Consider the following 20,353-nt stretch of genomic DNA (forward strand, 5'->3'; position numbering starts at 1 on the left):
TAGCCATGGTTCCCACGGGGTCAGGCTACACTAAACATGAAGGGAGTGCAGGCAGGACAAGAGTCAGTCTAGGTCATCTTAGACAACATGTGTTGATCCTGCTGTGTGATCAGGGCTAGAGGACTAAGCCCTAGCCCCGCCCTCAAGGAGCTTCTAACCCAGCCGTGGGCAAACTACAGCCCGCGGGCCGGATCCGGCCCGTTTGAAATGAATAAAAAAAACCAAAACAAAAAAACGTACCCTTTTATGTAATGATGTTTACTTTGAATTTATATTAGTTCACACAAACACTCCATCCATGCTTTTGTTCCGGCCCTCCGGTCCAGTTTAAGAACCCATTGTGGCCCTCGAGTCAAAAAGTTTGCCCACCCCTGTTAATCTCACGAGGAGACAAACATGAGGTGATGCTTGCCCTGCAGTGATGAAACAGATGCACCACGCAGACACAGGAAGTCCACGGTGACTTCGCAGAGAAGATGCTTTGAAAGGTCAGCTGTGATGGCCACCAATCAGAGAACGAGGGAAGCGCATCTCAAGCAAAGGGATCAGCATGTGAAAAGGCACAGAGGCACACATGATGCCATGAGGGGAGTGAGATATGATGCTGGAAAGCAGGGCTGGGCTGGATCAGACAGGCCCATCTGTGGAGGTAGGATTTCATCCTGACTGGGCTGGGGAGCCTGTGGAATATTAGGAGGAGAATGACTATGCATTTCAGCATCAGGAGGATACGTTATAAGTTTGGGACTCAGGAGCCGAGCCCCTGGGGTCTCAGTAGTGTTGCTTACTAGCTGGGTGACCCTGGGCAGGTTACTCAACCTCTGGGAACCTTGGGGTTCACCTGGGGAAAATGATGATGATAATAGTACTTACCTGATAGAGTTGCCATGAAGATTAAACACCTGCAACACAATTTGAATGGTGCCTGGCATGTGGATGGCTCTTTATTCACTGGCTGTCAGCTCAGCCTCCTTTCACACCTGTTCCCACACATTGTGGCTGAAACCATTATTTCATCGGCCCTTTCCGCTTGGTGCAGTGGAGACTGAGGTCAGTGTAGGAAATCAGTCGTCACAAAGTGGAACTGAGAGGTTCCGAGAGGCTCCTGGAAATGCAAGGAGAACTTGCCAGGTTGCATCTCATAGGGTTCCAGGAGGCCCGGCCCTCAACGGGGAACCCTCTGAGGCCTCATAGGTTTGTGACACACATGGGGGAAGGAACCGAAAAGGGGACCTGAAAGATGTGTTTTCTCAGAAGTGGGCAAAGAGGGCAGCAGGGGTGGGGGGGCAGTGTGCTGGAGCTCCCGGGGCAGAGTCACCGCGGTCAGGGCTGGGAGGGCCTCAAGTTATCTGGCCTTTTAGCTGCCCGATGGCAGCACTGGGCTAGCCTTGGCTCCAGACCTGCTTTGTTTAACTTTATAGTGTTCGATGAGACTAAATGATGCGAAGAGTTGCCATCTTTAAAAAAAATAAAGTTTAAAATGCATTTTAAATTATAGTTGACATACAGTATTATATTAGTTTGAGGTGTACAACACAGTGATTAGCCATTTGTGGCCTGTACCAAGTGATCGCTGCGTTAAGTCTAGTAACCACCTGACACCATATGTAGTTATTACAATATTAGTTACCATCTATTTTTAATTCAAGGCCTATTTTGAGTCCTTTCACCCATTTTGCCCTGCCCTCACCCCCAGCCTCTGGCAATCACCAATCTGTTCTCTGTATCTGTGAGCTTTTATTTTTAAAATTTTTTGGGTTGAGTCCATAATAAGTAAGATCACATGGTATTTGTCTTTCTCTGTCTGACTTCACTTAGCATCGTGCCCTTAGGGCCCATCCATGTGGTGGCAAATGGCATGTCTAGCTTCTGTTGAAAATCAGAAAAACTGATTTTGTTCAGATTCTCTGTAGTCAGCGTTCCCATGTGGCAACTGCCAGCAGGAATTGAAAGGCAAATGTTCCCACATTAGGTTCCCTTAGCTCATTTTAGTTCCCTGGATGTCCCAGTAGGCATTTGCCTGTAAATTACCAAGTCTAGGCCAATATTCTCATGTTAGAGATGGGGAAACGGAGACCCAGAATGGGGCTGAGACTCACCCAATTGTGCTCCTGTGAGTGACCAAGCTTGGAGGGGACCCCAGGCCTCTGACACTCAGCCCCACATTCCACACCTCCTCCTTCCTGTGCCTTGGTGTCCTGGTGCGAAGGGCAGAGGAGCAAGGGGACCTGGTCTATTTGCAGCTTTAGTCAATCGTAATTTTAGTAATAACAGCAGCCACCTATGAAGTCTACAAAATAACAGGGGCTTCACACATATAACCCTCATAACAACCCTAGAAAGTAAGTATTATCATCCTAATTTTCCAGATGAGAAAACCGAAGCTCAGAAAGTTTGCGTAAGGTCACCAGCCACTGTGGAGTGGGGCTGGGACTAGAACCGTGGCCTAGCTGATGCCAAAGCTCTGATTTCAACAACTTAAAATCAACTTGTCCCATGAGCTGTATGGCAGAGGGGTGACTTGATCCCCTCCCTGACACTGCCTACCCCTTCCTCTCAGGCACTCCTCATCATGGGAAGATGCCCCCCACCCCGCCCCCAGCATCCCCAGCTGAGGGCTCCCCAGCTCCGGGAGCTGGCCTTGAACACTGCACTTGTCACTGGTGGTGAGGCTTCCTTCAGTCTGTTTCCCTCTGTAGATCATCTGCTCCCAGAGGCCAGAGACCCTGTTCCATTTATGTCTGTATCCCCATCCGTAGCACGGTGCTGGGCTCACAATAGGCACAATGACCACGTGTCTGTGGAATGAATGGATGGATGTCCGATGAAGGAACCATTCCTTCTCTCTGGGCTTGGTCTGCTGGGATTTGAATCTTGGCTCCACACCTGCAAACTGAGTGCCTCGGACAAATATTTACCCTCGCCGGGCCTCGGTTTCTGCGTCTGCCAAATGAAGATGGTAATCATGCTTGGACGTCAGGCTTTATTGTTAGACTTGATATACTAGTATTACCCATAAAGTACTTGGCACAGCTTCTCATACTGTGTTGTCTAATACAGTAGCCACTAGTCACATGTGGCCATTAAAATGAACTAAAATGAAAAATTCAGTTCATCAGCTGCGCTAGCCACATATCCGGTGCACAGCAGTCACGGGTGGCTAGTGGCTACTACGTTGGACAGCACAGGTAGCGAACATTTCCGTCACCACAGAACGTGCTATTGAGCAGAGCTGGCCTAGAACCTGGTGAATTACCGCCGTTCTTACTGTTATTGCTGCTGTCTCTCAGCTCGAGGTGGAGCAGGATGCCAGAGCTCTCTTCAGCATCGAAGGGGAGACCTGCCCTCATGGCAGGCGAGGCTGAGGCCAAACCCTGCATGTGCCCTCTTCCTGCAATGCCCCCCTCACCCCCCGCCATCACCTGGTGACATTCCCCATGTGCTGTGTGCTCATGCTTGGGCGGCAGGCTTTCAGATGCCACCCATGGGCTAGCCCAGCCTAAGAGCCCTCCCCTCCTCCATGAGGCTGGGCTCTGTGCATGGGCTGGGACTGGATTTTATTCATCTTTGTGTCCCCAGTGCCTGGCATTTGGCAAACACTCAAAGTAAATTTGTTGGGGAATGAAGCAGCTGTGTCTAAAGGTTTCCAAGGATCTAAGACGGCACTTCTGCTCAGCTTTGTGGCTGCGTCAAAGGGCTTCCCAGATGACTTATAGTGTGGCCAGGAGGCATGGGCACAGGAAATAGCAGCAGGATGAGTGGCTTTTGTGGATGATGGTGCCACCAGGGAAGTGACAGGAAGCACAAGGTGAGTGGCAAAGCGAAGGTGGGTGGATGTTTCAGGATTAAAGGAAGAACTGCCTTGTGCATGGGAGACAGCCCGGCCTCCTCGGATCTGCAAGCAGAGACTGAGGTTCCAGCAGAGCCCGGCGGGGGTGGGACAAGCCACAGGCAGGACGTAGTTTCTGTTACACGTCCCTGTTCATCCTCATTTTTGTCCTGTGCTGATGGGGTCTGGGGGAATGAAAGTTCATCAGAATCAAATACCTTTAGTCTGTAACTTTAAAGACTCTCTGGTTTGGCTTCTCTCATCACTGGGGATTATTTCTTTTATGGGCGTGTTTTCTCTGCCAAGTCTATATTGTGTCCAGGAGAAGTGGGCCCGGACATTGCGGTACACTGTTATATTTAACTTGCTGTAATCAGGCTCAGTCTCCTTTAATCAACCCACAGATCCGGAGGCCCAGTTACGGGGAGAGATGTGTGTTTTGAAGCCACCACTGCCCCCAGATCCATTCCATTCAAATCTTTACCTCCCCCCCTCCCCCCCCGGTTTAAAAACACACACACATCCTCAGAACCTCTCCTGATCCACTCCCCCTGGACCTCAGGGAAAACCCAGCTCCGCATCAGGGTCCACATAGCCCTGTGGTGTCTGGCCCTGCTGCCCGTCCACTTTCAGCTCCCACCCTCACCTTTCCACACCCCCACCTCCTACCAGCCGCACGCAACTTTCTGTTTTCCTAACTGCCCAGCTCTTACCACCACTGGGCCTTTGCACGTGCTCTTTCCACTTCCTGGTTCATTATGCCCCTACCTTGTCCTCTGGCCAACTTCTATTTCTTTGTGAGGCCTCAGTTTAGATGTCACTTCTCTAAACCTGCCCCATCCCATCCTGGGACTCCAACAGTGAGCTGACCTACACGCCACCTACCATCTACATTGCAACTCCAGCTGAGGCCCTGACCCCTGTCCAGACTGTAAGCTCTGAGCAGGGACTGTCTTATTTATGACCAGCCACTCAGTGTCCAGAAGCATGGAGGGTGCTTGGTAATACTTGTCGGATGACTCAAAATGTGAACTAACAAATGTCATCCTCAAATTCATAAGCCAGTCTCCGATGACTGTTCTGACCATCTTGATGCCTTTTAAGTTGAATGTTGAAATGACTTACTCATCACAGGAGTTTATTCATTTACTTTTCAGAAAGGGTAAAATCAGTGGCTCTGCGTTCTTTTGCTTCTACAGCATAGAGGTTAATAGCGTGGACTTTAGAACCAGACTGCCTGGATAGGAATTCCAGCTCCACCACTCAGAGGCTGTGCAAGGTCTGGCAAATTACTTAATTGTTGTTTGCCCCAGTTTCCTCATCGCTAAGATGGGGATGGGAATGATACTTATCTAGAGAGGTTGTTGTGAAGATTAAATCGGTTTATATTTGTAAAGAGCTTAGAATAGCCCCTAACACGTAGATGTGCTATATAAAACTTGTTAAATAAAGTAAATCAAGCACAAGGCAAACTCATGACCAAAGTAAAGTTCACTTTCAGCGTGTGAGTCTCTGTTCCTACCCTCCCCCACCCTCTATGGGATCTCATTCCATCTGTAACTCCCGGACATCTCATCTTCACCTCCTTCATCGAGCAACTGCTTTCAGGTCTGCTAGGAGACCAATTCATACTATAGTGTAAGTGACTATTGGGGTTTCATGTGCCTCCTCTCCACAATTACTGTCTTAACATGAAGTGTACCAATTCCAGGAATCCAGGAGGGCAGAACGCCTGTGTTATACATGCTGTTCAGTTATACATGCTGAGTGCAGCTGACCTTGGCCAGCTCTATGTATCAAATTTCCCAAAGTAAAGAAGGAATCGAGAGAGGAAGGGTTAGACCTATGGAGGTTAACATTGAAAACCTTGGTGCCCCATTGCGGGGAGAGAGGAAAACATACCACTGGGGCATTTAGTAACAACAGATGCGTTTAAAACAAGTCAGAATCCTGGTTAGCCCACACTGTGACTCCAAGGTTCTGGAGCCCTCAGATGCCACGTGACCCAACCTCAAAGGAGACCTGTGGTTTCAGGTCAGAGTGACAGCAGCCAACGATTTAAAAAGCAGAGCTCAGTGTGGGACCGGTGGCAGGAGGCCGCCTGTAGCCCATAAATGATGCCATTGTTTGAACTACATGCAATCAGAGAAAAAAAAAATCAGGAAAAGAAAGAAAACCAAACCACTTAAAAAATTCGGGACAATATCCCTTGCCAAAAAAAATTTTTTTAAACAAAAAAATGCAACCTGAAGCCAATGATGCAAACAGGAAAACAGTGTCTAGGCCTGCTCTGAGGGCAGATGGCAGCCTCTTGGATTTCAGCATCAGCTGGTCGTTGCATAAACAAGGTGACCTCTGGCTGGGGGTGGCCTGCTCTGTAACAGCCGCTCCTCTGTGAGGACTTGGGCCTTTCAGTGTCCACTTTGTCTGGTCCGGAAGTAGCCTTCGATTTGGGCAGTGCTGGGTGACAGTGCGCTGTCACCTCACCTCCGTTATTCCTCACGGTGACCCGTCCAGAGCGGGCATGGATTATTAGGTCCATTTTATGGAAAGGGTAGAACTGACACAGTTCGTGTTTCTTTCTTTCTCTCTCTCTCTCTCTCTCTCTCTCTCTCTCTCTCTCTCTCTCTCTCTCTCTCTCTCTCTCTCTCTCCCACTTGGCCAATTAAGTGCAGAAGGGAAGAAAAGAGGAAGTTATGCCTGACCTTGGGGAGGACTGAGAGCCTTGATAATAATGTCACCTGGAGCCTCTTGAATGTGGAGCAAAAGAGTGTGAACTCAAATCCCAGATCCACATCCTATTAGCACTGTGACCTTGGGCAAGTCACCGACCATTTCTGAGCTTTGCTTTCTCATCTGTGCAATGGGGTAATAGCAGGACCTGCCTCGCGAGGTTGTGGTGGGGGTGAATGAGTTACGGGCATGCAAAACGTTTACAGCCACTCCCGGCAAAGCACAGGGTTAGCTCTTACTGCTACACCCTTTAGCACAAACCCTTTCATTCTGGGTTTTATGATGAGAGGGGGTTATTTATTTTTATTCCCACTTTTCAGATGATGACATGAGGCTCAGAGACGTTAAGTCAGTGGTTCTCAACCTTCTGGCCCTTTAAATACAGTTCCTCGTGTTGTGACCCAACCATAAAATTATTTTCGTTGCTACTTCATAACTGTATTGTTGCTACTGTTATTAATCATAATGTAAATATCTGATATGCAGGATGGTCTTAGGCAACCCCTATGAAAGGGTCGTTCGACCACCAAAGGGGTCGAGACCCACAGGTTGAGAACCGCTGTGTTAAGTTATTTGTAAAGAAACAGAGCTGAGGCTTGGCCCAGGGCTTCCAACGCTAAACCCTCATTGCTCCGAGCTTGCCAAGTCGGTTCCCGGTGCCAGAGTTCTTGCACTTTCCTGCCGTTGTGGACCCCAGGTGCCTTGTCAGGAGGTGCTCCAGGACTAACTGAGCAGAATCATGACCAGGGTATCAGAATCTCGAGACTTCTCTTTCTGCCCAAGTCTCTATATTAGCAGAAGCCTTCAACCTCCCCTCTCAGGTGCTCAGCCTCTTCTGCACTTGCCTTGTACACCTGCTCCAATGGATATGAACTTGTTTCCAATGACGACTCAATATTAACCACCCCCTACCCACCCCCTACCCCCCACCCCGCCCAGCATGCAGGGGACTATGGCAGTGGGCCAGGTGGGAGCTGACAGTGCCTTGGACCAGGGTGGAGGTGGTGGGATGGGGATGGAAGGAATTGAGGGCCCATAGGAGGGCCCTGTTCCATCACTGGAGATATAAAGATGAATAAGACATAGAAATCCATCTCTAAGGGGCTGATGGTCTGAAAATAGGGAGGCACGCATGTAACAAATATGGATAAACAAGTGCAACTGGTGGAATAACTGGAAATGACCACAGTTCTTTGGCCTGTGCTATCCCCACGCCCTTTCAATGTGACCTCCCGGCTCCTCTATCGAGAGACCAAGGCTATTTTCCTACTTCTTGGATCTGGGCTGGTTTTGTGATGTGCTTTCTCAATAAAATGTGATGGGAGTGACAGTGTGCCAGTTTTGAGCCTCAGCCTCAACTGGCCTTGTGTGCTACCACCATCTCTAGGAACCTTGCAGAACTTCTAGTAAAACAAAGGCTAATCTCCTTGATGAGGAGAGACACATGGCCTAGTCATCTCTGTCACCTTCTCTGAGAGAAGGCCAACTATCAAGTATGCAAATAAGCATCTTAGACCAGCTAACCCCCAGGCATCTGGCCAATGACCACAGATGCATGTGTGAGTCAGCCAAGATCAGCAGAGCCCGCCCCAGATGAGCAGATTAGTTCAGCTAACTCATAGACTCACAAGCAATGATAAATGCTTACTTCTCAAAGCATGGACTTACAAGCTATGGCCTGTGGTCCAGCAAGCTGCCTGTTTTTTTATAAGTAAAATTTTACAGTTATGCCCATTTATTTATGCATTATTTATAGCTTCTTTTGAGCTACTAAGGCAGAGGTGAGTAGTTACAACAGAGGCTGTATGATCCACAAAGCTTAAAATAGTTACAATCTGGCCTTTTAAGAAAATGTTTTCTGACCGCTGGCTTGAAGCCATTGAGTTTGGGAGTGGTTTGTTAGACAGCGATAACTAACTGATATATAGGTGCTGGGACAATGGGGCCAGTGGGAGCCAAAGGAAGGTTTGATTAGTTCTCCAACTGACTATGACATGGAGTGGTTGGGAGAGGCTCTGTAGAGGAAGTGATGCTAAATGTGTCTTGAGCCAAGTGTAGCCTTGGGCTCAGAGAAAAACGATGAGGAAATCAAGGGTCAGAATGATTGGGACCAGGCCAAAGTCACATGGCAGGTCTCCTGGTTCCTGTTCGGAGACTTTCCCCTTGTTCCAGGAGGCCATTTAACCTTTTGGGGAAGAGGGCCATGGGGCCAAACAGAGCTGAGTTTGAATTCCACCTCTACCATTTAAGAAGCTGTGTGACTGTGGGCAACTTAATTTCTCTGTAATTAGTTTCTTCTTCCATAAAATGGGGGAAATAATGCTGATCTCATAGAGTTGTTATGAAATCATTTAAGATGGTGGGCACAGGTTCTGCTATATCACTTGATGATTATAAAAAAAGCTGTAGGGATAAAGACAGCTTAGAAATCTTTGCCATGGGACTTTACATTTTAACCAGGATGAGAGATTTCAGCTAAAGAAATGCTGCTCTACTGATGGTTTCTGGAGGGATGGATGGTTTTGGACCCATGAGACCTATACCTGATGGACCATTTGCTTCCCTGATGGGATCATCTCCCCTTGGGGACCCTCACCACCCACAGCTTCCTGGGTCCCCTCTCTGGGCTGCCCATGTTCTGTTTCACAACCCACCACAAATAGTGGGAGAGCCTGTGGGCTGAGGGGGTTCAGCCACTTTGTACTGATCTCTAACTTCCTGTTTCTCTGGGCAGGGGCTGAGCCAATTCACATGCCCATTTAGAGGATGAGAGCAAATGAAGGGTGTTGGGCCAGATTCCAGAAAGTGCTCCTCCAAGCACTCACTGTAGATCAGGCCCTGTGCTGGGCTCTGGGAATCAGAGAGGAGTCAGACATGGTCTTCTCAGAACTCAGGGCCCACTGTTAGAGGCAGACCAGAGGCAGACATTGTCAACATGAGGTGGTGGATGTTGAAGCAGAGGGAAGCCGAGTAGCGTGGGGCTCAGGAAATGATACTCAGTGAGTCTGAGCTGTCTTTCAGCATAAGTATGAGCTTGCCAGGGAAAGACTGAGGGAGAAAGGTATCTCAGGCAGAGGAAACTTGATGAGCCAAGGTAGAGTGACAGAACAGCAGAGCCTGTGTAAGGCAGGACAGGAGCCTGGTGTTGCTGGTGTGGAGTTTGAGGAAGGCTAGCAGAGTAGGCAGGAGCTACAACCATAGTTATCAAAGGACTGGAGCACAGAGTGGCCTGGCAGCTTGGTGATAAGGAGGTGTGAGGGGTCTGAAGGACCCTGTCCATAGGCCACCATAGTGGGTGATGGTTTCTGTTCTCTTGGCCTCCAGGAAGGGCAGGGAGTAAGGAAGTTTTCAGAATCATCATGGGCTCATTAGCTCTGGAGCCCATGATAGTTTCACCATCAGGTTACATTCTATTTCTTACCAAACCTAACAGATTTTATCATGTTGCTTCATAACGTCTGGTGGGACATGGAGGAGGCTGATAAACTGTGCCGAGTGTGTGAGTCAGGGATGGGGGAGAGGTAGAGAGGATGGACACATCCCATCCGGTGCTGCGTGGTTTTGCTTGGTGACAGTTGGGGTCTCAGACAAGGCCCGAATTTAGTGCTCCGAGGAGATGTTTGGTAAGCATTTGGAAATCCTTTCTGCTCTTCCAGATGAATGAAGAAGTGAACCCAAACCTGGAAGTGGAAATTTAAAAAAAAGTCCCATCATCACTTTGGGAGCTGAGATGTCCAAGTGTCACAAAAGAAAATTTCTCAATGAGGAACTGTTCAGTAAGGGAGAAAAATACCCTTTAAAAATACTTCCTGCGAGAAGTCAAATGGTAGGCAAACAAGAGTTGCACCATCAACGCAGTCCTTTCTGGGTTCATTTTCTGAGTTTTGCGTAGGTTGTTTTCTACAAAGGCAGCATTCTGCCCCCAGCCACCATTGCCAGTTCCCCTATACTCTCTCCAAAGAAGCTGGCACTTCCAGCTGATTGGCTTTTGCAGGCCCCCACCGGGCATTAACGGATGCTCATTGATTGATTTGTAGGGAGTGAGGAAGGAGGCAGGTGCTTTCCTAGTGATACGGGGGTCAGAGTGAGACACTGGAAGGCCCATTCCAGTTCCCTCAGGCAGGCTGTGGGGAACATCTCAGATCAGCCCAAAGTGATTCCATTTTGCACCGAGGGACAGCCCATGTTCATAACTACACTCATCACCTTCCACCCACATGGAGACTGTAGGGAGAGTTCCATTTGACCATGATTCCTTAACTCCCATCAGCTGGCAGGCCCTGTCCCAGGCTCAGGGATTGGAACATGGTTGTTGAGGCCATGGACCTCCGAGTTAGACTCACCTGGGTGGAGCCCTGGCTCAGCCTCTCACAGGTGAGTCACCCCAGGAAAGCTACTAATTAATCTTTTTAAGCCTCAGTTTCCATGTCTGAATAATAGAGACACCAAAGCTTATCTCATAGGGAGTGATATCATGAATTTCAAAGGTTTAAGACATGCTCACCATATAGCTAGAACTCATAGGAGTGTGTGTGTGTATGTGTGTAAGTAAGTGTGTAAACTTTATGCACCTTTGATGCTCATGCTGAGTATTGTGAGAAAGCAGTTTGTAGGGGCCCTGGGAGTTGGGGCTTGGGGATGCCTGGCTAACTTTTATTGTAATTCAGTTATTCATCAAATATGTACTGAGGGTCTAGTCTGTGCCAGCCTCTGCCCCAGGCAGTGGGAAAAGCTCTGAATGGTGATTAGATGGTCACCTCTGCCAGTTCTTTTCCGTGGTCCCCCCAGATCCATTCCCTGCCCTGTTCTGTGCCCTGGAGGCTGACCCTGTCCACTGCATACCCGGCTGCCCTGCTCCCTGTTGTCCCGTTGAGTTTGTGAGAGCCCTGGCAGGAAATCTGAGGGTGGAAAGAAGAGGTTTGCATCATTGGGGGCAACTGTGTTCCTTCACCCTGGTGGTTCCCATCACCTCTTTTGAGCACTGGCAATACCGTCTCCTCCCCCTGCTGCTCCAGGTGTCCTGGCCTCACCCTGATGCTGGCCCTGGGAGCCTCAGCTCCAGCTCACACTGTACATGGCCCTTCATGAAATGCTTTTTTTTTTTATTGGCACCACCTGGAATAATATTTTTTTCTGGAACCTTCGCAGATATACTGGCTGTTATTGTTACTATCAGAGCTCCACGAGGCCTGAGTTTCCCTTTCTTGGGGAGAACTCCAGCCACCTCCTTTATCTCATCTCTCTGCTGTAAATGAAGCAGCAGATCAGCGGACTAGGCACTCTGAGGTGTGCTTTGCCTTTAAAGATTCCAGGTTTAGTTTTCAATTCTGTGCCTGCTCTGGGGCAGGGCTCAGCTCTGGGTGGTTCCGGGGTGCTCTCCACTTAGGGGAGCAGGAGGGGGAAGATCAGCATCTGCACCCAGCTGTGCCCTGCCAGGGCACCCGAGGGCAGCTGTGGCAGCTCAAAGTTCCTCCTTCGGAAATGCTCTGTCTTCCCCTCTCTCCCCTCCTTCTTTACTCAGCCCACTGCTTTCTACATCCCCCTCCCTCTGCCCAGGACACCAAAGGAGCCCAATAATTCATTCTCTTGTGCGACACACATGCACAGCGCACCTACTGTGTGCTCAGTCCTGGTCTGAGTAATGAGGGTACAGCAGTGATCAGACAGGCGTTCTTGGGTGGCTGCAAGAATCAAAGGAGATGGGGTGAACATTATCCAACGTGGAGCCTGGCATCGTAGGTGCAAAGGGACTGTGAGTGAAACTGGATTTAAATGATGAGATATTGAGCCTTTCTCCTCTAAAACCACGTGGTGATTGACAGGGGTCCATCAGGGTGCAGACAGCAAGCCCCAGAGGTGTTCAGAGTAGCAGGGAGGGCTTGTTGGATTGGGCTGGTCAGGGAAAGTTCCTCAGAGAAGGTGGGACAGGAGATAGAATAATTCTCCTCAGGAGAACTATTTTGTGACTGCAAATATTTAAAGTCTATGTTAAATCCTTGTATTAGAGTTAGCATCCCGCCCATATGGAGTGGATGGCTCCAGGTCAGGTGTGGCTCACAGCAGTGGGGGTTGGGAGTATTCCCCGAGCTGCTTACCAGCTTGTTATTAACTCTTCTGAATATATTAGAAAATAAGGGTAACACAACTACCATATGAGCTTGTCAGGAGAAGAAAAGTGAGTGAGATGTGGATTGCAAACATTCTTCAAAGGCAGCGCAGAGGTGCACACAAGCGAATCACGGTGGTTCTTTCTGTTGGCCATGGTCAGGCATTCTTGCACTGCTGTGATGACATAGCCCAACACAATGCCTTTGGATTCGGGACTATTTTTCCAAGCAGCTGTCCTCTGCTCTCCTGGATTGCATGTTCACTTTCTGCCATCCTCATGTCACTCTAAAGACCCACTTCCTCCCCATCCCCAACATTTACTTTGCTTCTGAGTCTGATGTATGAATGATGTATGTAAAGCGTTGGAACTGCGGGTGACACCTAAGTTAGATGGGGAGGAAATGGCACTGTGGGGATCCAAATCCAGAAAAGGTTACCCACTTTTTTGTACGTGCCACTGGAGGAAGGCTGTCCCTTCTCTTCCCCTCTCACTTGCCATGTGACTTGAGGAAATGCTTGCTCTTTCTGGGCCTTGTTTCCCTATCAGCAAAATAAAGATGCTTCATTGGATGACTTCTCAGGTACCCCTTGGTTCTAGAGTCTCTAAGTCTATATGTTTCCAAGAAAAAACTAAAGTAAGAGCAAAAACATTGACATTACCACTTTAAGACTTGAAAAATCAGGGCTACCTTTACTTGCTAGAAGCCAGACATTGTTCATTTAATTACTCATCCTCAAAAGAATTCTAAAAGGCCAGCGCTATTCTTATTCCTAGGCACAGAGAGGTTAGGTTTCTTGCCCTGGATCACACAGCATGCATGTGGTGTGACTGGGCTTTACTCACAGCAGATGTCCTCCACCAAAAGCCTTGGACCACTTCTCTCCTCTCATCCACTGTTTGGGAGTCATCATGAATCACCATCAAGAGTTGGTCATGCTTTTCTTAACACCTATCGTTTCTTGGATTTAACTTTATTTTCCTAGTATTGTCACATTACACTCTACTGTTTCCCAGAAATTTGGGGCTGAGCTGAAATTATAATGAGATGTTTAATACCTCTGTCTTCATGGTGTTGGATGATATGTGGGCCCTACCTTCTAAATAAATGTAAGCACATATTGAGCACTTATAATATATAGGATCTATTCTGAGAACTTGACATGTGTTAATACTTTCAATCCTCACATCCCCCCTGTCTGATGAGGCCGATCCTCTTATCACCCCCACTTTGCAGATGAGGAAAGGAAAGCCCAGAGCACAGGTAGAGTAGCGTTCCTGTGTCACATCGGGAGTGAATGGCATTGCTGGGATCCACACCCAGGCTATCTGGCCACAGACACCAGGCTCTTATCCACTTCATTTTACTGTCTTTCTCAAGATAGCTTTCTCTGGAAAGAAATTCTATGGCATGGTTTTAGAAATTCCGTAATAAAAGGGTTCTGTGATCAACAGCATTTCTAAAAGAAGGGCTCAATAGAGTGAAACTTCTGGATTCCTCAGAGTTTTGAATAACCAAATGGTGATCAGGAGGATCTTTAAGAGCAGGCACACTTGCTAAACTCATTTGATCATGAGGACTCTTTACTTCTCATGGATCAGCACATATTTTGTGAAAATAAATTCTAGAGGCATTGCAGATGAGAAGGTATTCAGGGGGAGGTGGCAAATTCCAGATTCTCACTAGACACCCCCCCTCCATTATATCTCCCCCCCAAGTATTCCCCCATCACTCTATGCTGACCCTGGAATGCAAATCATCACTACCACCTGATATCTATACTTTTTGTAAATTTGTATTTTCATGAATGAAGCTTTTAAAGTGAGACACATTTAGGTGTTCTCCTGTGGATGGGAGGACAAGTTGGATTGGGAGAGAATGGCGGAAGATAGTGTAGAAGCCATAGCACCAGATGCTGTGGTTGTTCCCAAAAGTTGCACAAAATAAGAATGTAACTTCTGCTTTTCATGTACTCTGGGTGGCAACCGGGGAATCCAGCAGCGTGCTTGCGAGGACGGAGTTGGCCAAGTTGGAGGGCAGTCTAACTGTTACATCTGAGAGAGTCTTGATTGTCTAACCTGCTGGCTTTTCTTGCTCATAGCACCTGCTGGCGGCTCAGCATGCTTTAACTCTGGGATGCAAGCATTTCTCTTTGCCTTGTCTCATTTTGTCAGTTTCCACACCTGACCCCATTCTGTACATGGCTACCAAGCACCTACTTTGGGCTATGAGCCAGGCAACTATGGGGTTAGTGCCTGTTGAATCCACACGTAAGTGCCAGAGTTGGCTACAGCATGCTCTCTGATTTGAAGAAGAACTCATTGAATGGAGACAAGTAAGCCAGATGCAAAGCCAATCATAACTTTTGGCAGAATGTAAGGGTCAACAGAGAGGGCAAGTACAGAAGTTTGAGAGATTATGCCTAGGTGGTGGTGATGGAGTTGGGCTTTGAAAGATGAGTAGATGGTAGCTACTCTGAGAAACTGGTGGGAAAGACCTTCCACGGTGAGGAACAGCCTGAGCAAGGAAAGGAGAAAGTCCAGAGGGTGTTATTAGCCTGCCAGCAGCCAACTGGCACTATATTTTAGTTCTTATGCTGTTTCTATGACAACCAATGACCCTTCCTATGTTAGAAGCCCCCAACATCAGGGAAATGATGGAAAGCTTTCCAGGTAGGGAGTTTCTCAAGAGCCCAGATAAGTTATTTAACTTGTAGCTACTCTGGGGCTTCCAGTAAAATGGGGATAAAGAACTTATCTCATGTATGTAAAGCTTTGGAACTATGGGTGACACCTAAGTGCTCAATAAATGTGAGGATGATGGAATGCTTGAAGATTTCAATAAATAGCTTGACCATAAGATCTACACTTACTTTTGCATTTACCAGTTTCTGAGCTGGTAACGTTCAGTAACTGTTTATCAGATGACTTGAATGACTGATTTAATAAGGGATATTTTTCTCATATTTCTCTCTAGGAAGTAGAATGTGCCAGTTGCCTCTTATCTTTGAGGATCCAGACAACCAGACCACAGCCTGGGTGGGAAGAGCTTGTACTACTGGACCATTCATTTATCTTCATGTGCATCTTCTGTGAGTTACTCTCGGCTGAGAAGAATATTTGACCCCTATTTAGAGAGATTGCCTTTCACAATCTCACAGTGCCCTAGCTGGGATTTGCTGAGCTGACAGAATGTACCGAGAAGAGCCAGCTATTTTTAGGATGAGTTAGCAGGCGCTGCAAAGTTCTCATCTCTTTATGTGCCAGGCACTATGCTAAGTGCTTTTCAGGCAGTGTACTGTTTAATCCTTCCTATTTTGCAGATAGAAAAACTGAAGCATAGAGATATAAAGGATCTTGACCAAAGCCACAGAGAGGGTTACTGAAGCTGGAATGCACCTTTGGTCTTCCTGGCTTCCAGGCCCATGTTCTCCCTATGAGGATGAAATTACAATGGACACAAAGGGAAACCTGAAGGATGAAATCATTCAAGTCCTGATGGATTTGTTGAGTTGTTTTACTGGGTAGAGCAGCAGGTTCACTGATAAGAAAGTTGGGGATTCTGTCTCTGGGGAGCACCCATCTAATAAGGGAGGTGTACGGACTTTCTTGTCAACTGTCCATATCCTTCATTTTCTTTTTGGGATCTCCCCTTTCTTCACTGCGTCCCACTCTGGGGTCTTGCCAGTCCAGGTTCCTGCACTCCTCTGGCCAAGGGGTTGGTCTTTGTCCCCAAATGGAAAACTAGACGATGGGAATGTCAATTATGACCAGTGAACTGGGAATGGCTAGAGCTGATTGGTTATGTTAGATCCCCTGGAAGATAGCTGCCCTTTCGTTCCTGGCTGCTGTGCTTTCTTTTCTTCCTGGGAGCTTTCACGTGGCAGATACTATAGCTTGATTTACTTATTTTCCCTGAGTACTACAGCTAAGTAAGGAAATGTCTGCTGAAGTTATTTTCAAAAGGATGAAGGTCTTGAGGAATGACTTAAACCCCTAGCTTTGTAACATGCTATCTGAGGGAGCCGCGGGCTGGTCTCTCTCATTCTGAATCTGCGTTTTCCCATCTATAATGTGGGGGTTTCAACAACTGTATCACAAGATGTAATAGGGAGAAAAGGATAAAATGAAAAGCATACATGTGTTATAACTATTTAATAGCTATTTTTTGATCCAGTTCTCTATTGCTGCATAAAAAAAAAACACCCTTAAAATTTAGTGCCATAAAACATTTACTTTGCTTTTGAGTCTGCAGGGAATCACTTATCTCAGTTCCACTGTTTCAGCTGGAAGGCAGTTTGCCCCACAGGTCTAGAGTTGCTGCTGGCTGGACTGTCAGTCAAACATCTTTAACAGCCTCTTCATGTGGCTTGGGCTTCCTTACAACATGGTGGCTAGGCTCCCGGGAGGAGCATCAATGGAAGCAGCATTGCTTTTATGATGAGCCTTAGAAATCACAGTGTCACTTCTACTTCCTTTTATTAATTAGGGATGAGTCATTAAAGCTGGGCCACATTCAAGAGGAAAGAAATTAGTCTCCATCTTTTGATGTGAGTAGGACAAAGAATCTGTGGACATGTTTTAAAACCAACACATTCTTGTTGCAATGGGCCAGGTAGGGATGGGTATGAGGTGAGCTGAAGTCTCATTTCTATTTTGCATTGACCTCAATGAGGCAAACAACACTTACCTGGCTGACATCACAGCTGAAACACTGCCTCTGAGGATGTTAAATATTTCAGAGCTAGAGGGGCAGTACCAGGACTCTTCTGGTTGAAAGTAGCAAATCCCAGTTCAAGCTGACATATATAACTAAAAGAATTTATCGTCTTATGTAAATAAAAAGTCTAGAGCATGTGCTTCAGGCAATGCTTGATCTATCCAGCAGCTCATGGATGCCTGGGAAAACTAGGTTTGTCTCTATTTCTTCACTATGCTAGCTCTATTTTTGGTTGCAAGATGGCTTCCAGAACTTCCTTGGTTATGTGATTTTTTTGTCAGTGTCTCTCTCTCTCTGGATACAGTCTAAACCTTGGCCTCCCACCACTTTGCAAACATCATGCCTCGTGCCTTCCACTGTGACCTCAAGACCTCTGAACTTCACCTCAGTCTCCAGGACTTCTGTCAGGTATGGGTACTGCAGGGGAATCTGCCTTCTCTGACCCAACCACAGAAGGACGATCAGAGACCTGGGTGTGCTGGTGTGAGCACAGAGGGCCGGGCCTACCTGTTCTGCTGCCTGCAATGAGGCCACATTCCTGCCGGAGCCTTGGCTGAGCAGGGGAGTCCGCGAGGTAAGGGGCAGTGCATCTCTGCTCTCCCCCACCACCCTTCCAGGGCTCAGGTTTCTGGCTGTTTCTGGCAGGAAAGGGTTCTAGGAGGAGGACTGGCAAAGGAGTGAAAGCCTCCAGGTTCCAGTCCAGGTGCTGCTATCCCTGCACTCTGTGACCCCGGCCATCCTGAGCCTCAGTGTCCTTACCTGTCAAGGAGGGCTGATGGCCCTGCCCAGCCTCCTTCTTCCCCACGACACCAGGATGCAAAGGCAGTGGAACCAGGTTGTGAAAGACCGGGGCCCACAATACACGTTAGAGGATTATTATTGTTAAAAAATAATAGACGGCTTAGAAGTTGGCACCCAGAGGTTCCTGCAGAACCCATCCATCTGCTGCCTTTCCGACTGAGACACAGAGAGGAAAAGCAGCTCCTTTCTGAGACCACTGAGTCTCCTGCTTCCCTCGGAGGCCTCCAACTTATGCATCGCCTCCTGGTAGAATAATCTGTCCTGCCCGGCACCTGTCATCACCTCCAGAGTCAGCTGGCTGGAGGTGGGGAAATAGGAGCCGCACACAGAGGGATGCCTCCGCCCCTTCCTCCCCTTACCTGCGTTCCTCCTCCTGCTTCACTCTCTAGGACTGGGTCTCCCAAGCCCTTGCCACTTGGAGGCTGTGCCAATCTTCAGCCACATCTGTTTCTCATCTGAAACATCGCTTCTTGGTGTGTGAGATGCGGTCAGTCCGCTTTTTCATTCTTAATACCTTGAACAGAAAGGTCGCTGTCATAAATGTAAACCAACTCATTTGGGAGGCAAGTCGCCATAAATACATCATCATCAAAGTAAAGTGTGTGTGCCCAGAACTGATTTCTGGTCCTTCCTGGGGTTTTTGCACGGTGTTTTGGAGAGCTGTGAAATACAGATGCCATGAACACTGGACGAGTCCTGCAGTGGATGTTTACCTGCGTGAGACAATTGACTCCCAGTCAATCCAAGCCTTGGGGCCGTTTTGCAGATGAAACAGTCAAGGCTCAGGGAGAGATTAAGTGACTTTCCCAAGGTTCCCAGGAAGGAAACTGGGGGCCAAAGTGGATCCTGGTCCCCAGGCCCAAGGGACTTGGTATCCTCAAAGGCATTGAGCACCGTGCTTGACACAGAGGTGGCCAGGAGGGAGGTTTGGAAGGGGAAAGACAACCTTGGAGAACTGGGGTGTTAGTTGAAGGAGAACATAGATACATAAATAAATCTCGGAGATGTAAAGTACAGCATAGGGAACAGAGTCAATAATATTGTCATCACTTTGTACGTGACAGATGGTTATTGGACTTACTGTGGTGATCACTTTGTAAGGTATGTAAATGTGGAATTATATGCTGTACATGTGAAACTAAATGCAGGTCAACTATAATTAAAAATACATTTTTTAAAAGTCACAACAACAATAATAAAAGAACATACTTGTAAGCATTCTAGCACATTTATTTGGATCAGCGGTTTTCCAGTGGGGTTCAAGTACCCTTCTTCTTCTTAAGGTTCTTTTACTAAGAGCAGGTCCTCCTCCAAACTTTTTACATTACGATTCTGAGATGTCACTAGGGAAAGAATAAAACAAAGGTTCCTTTGCTACAAACAGGTTTGAAGAGCTCTGTTTTAGGTGCCCTTCAAGACCCCCCTCCCCAAATTTTCTTAACTGTGATTTTGCAATTTGAGTGCAGCCACTACCCCTTCCTGGCTGAGTGGCGTTGGCTGAGCCAGTCAGTATTTCGAGTCTTAGCGTCTTCAAAATGGGCAGAAAGAGAAAACAACTACTTAGCTCTCAGGGCGATTGTGCAGAGGATCCTGCGGGAGGAAGGGAATGGTGGAGTTGTGCAATCATCAAACATTTTTTGAGTGGCAGCTCCAGGCCGCACTCTGGCTAGGTGCTAGAGATACAAAGAGCCACGGGGCACAGAGTATAGTAGGAAACAGATAAACAAACCCGGGTGCAGAGTCTCCTGGAAGAGAGACAAAGAAACAGGCGTTTCAGTGGGAAAGCAATGCATGCCCCGAGGTAAGCCAAGCCTCTGGAGGGTCATCCAGCCCAGCCTGGGGATGAGGTGGCAGGAGAGGATGGGGGTGGTAGGAAAGTGACATCCAGCAGGAGTCCTAGAGCAGAGGCAAGGAGCAATAGTGCTACTAGGGGCATACGTACCTATTTCATTCACATAGGATTTGAGTCACACAGAATTAAGACTTCTGAGGTTCCACTGCCTCTTTTGTGCAAGGATCTTACAGAAACCAAAGTAAATGCCATTTCTGGGTGTTTCTCCAAAGAAAATGAAAACCCGAGTTTAAAAGGATAGATGCACCCTTATGTTCACTGCAACATTATTTACAGTAGCCAAGATATGGGAGCAACCTAGGTGTCCAGCAA

At 47.6% G+C, this 20,353-nt stretch overlaps 1 long non-coding RNA gene across 1 annotated transcript; it reads right to left on the reverse strand.

The window, feature by feature from the left end:
• Window positions 1–238: 238 nt before the first annotated feature.
• Window positions 239–19,872, reverse strand: LOC308533529. The gene is made up of 4 exons (XR_013997096.1): window positions 19,399–19,872; window positions 18,549–18,703; window positions 874–1,105; window positions 239–680 (listed from the first exon to the last, which is right to left on the reverse strand). It is a non-coding gene; the product is annotated as an uncharacterized lncRNA (long non-coding RNA).
• Window positions 19,873–20,353: the final 481 nt, after the last annotated feature.

The sequence above is a fragment of the Myotis nattereri genome (assembly GCF_964212035.1).
Source record: "Myotis nattereri genome assembly, chromosome: 17".
Classification (NCBI taxonomy): Eukaryota; Metazoa; Chordata; class Mammalia; order Chiroptera; family Vespertilionidae; genus Myotis; species Myotis nattereri.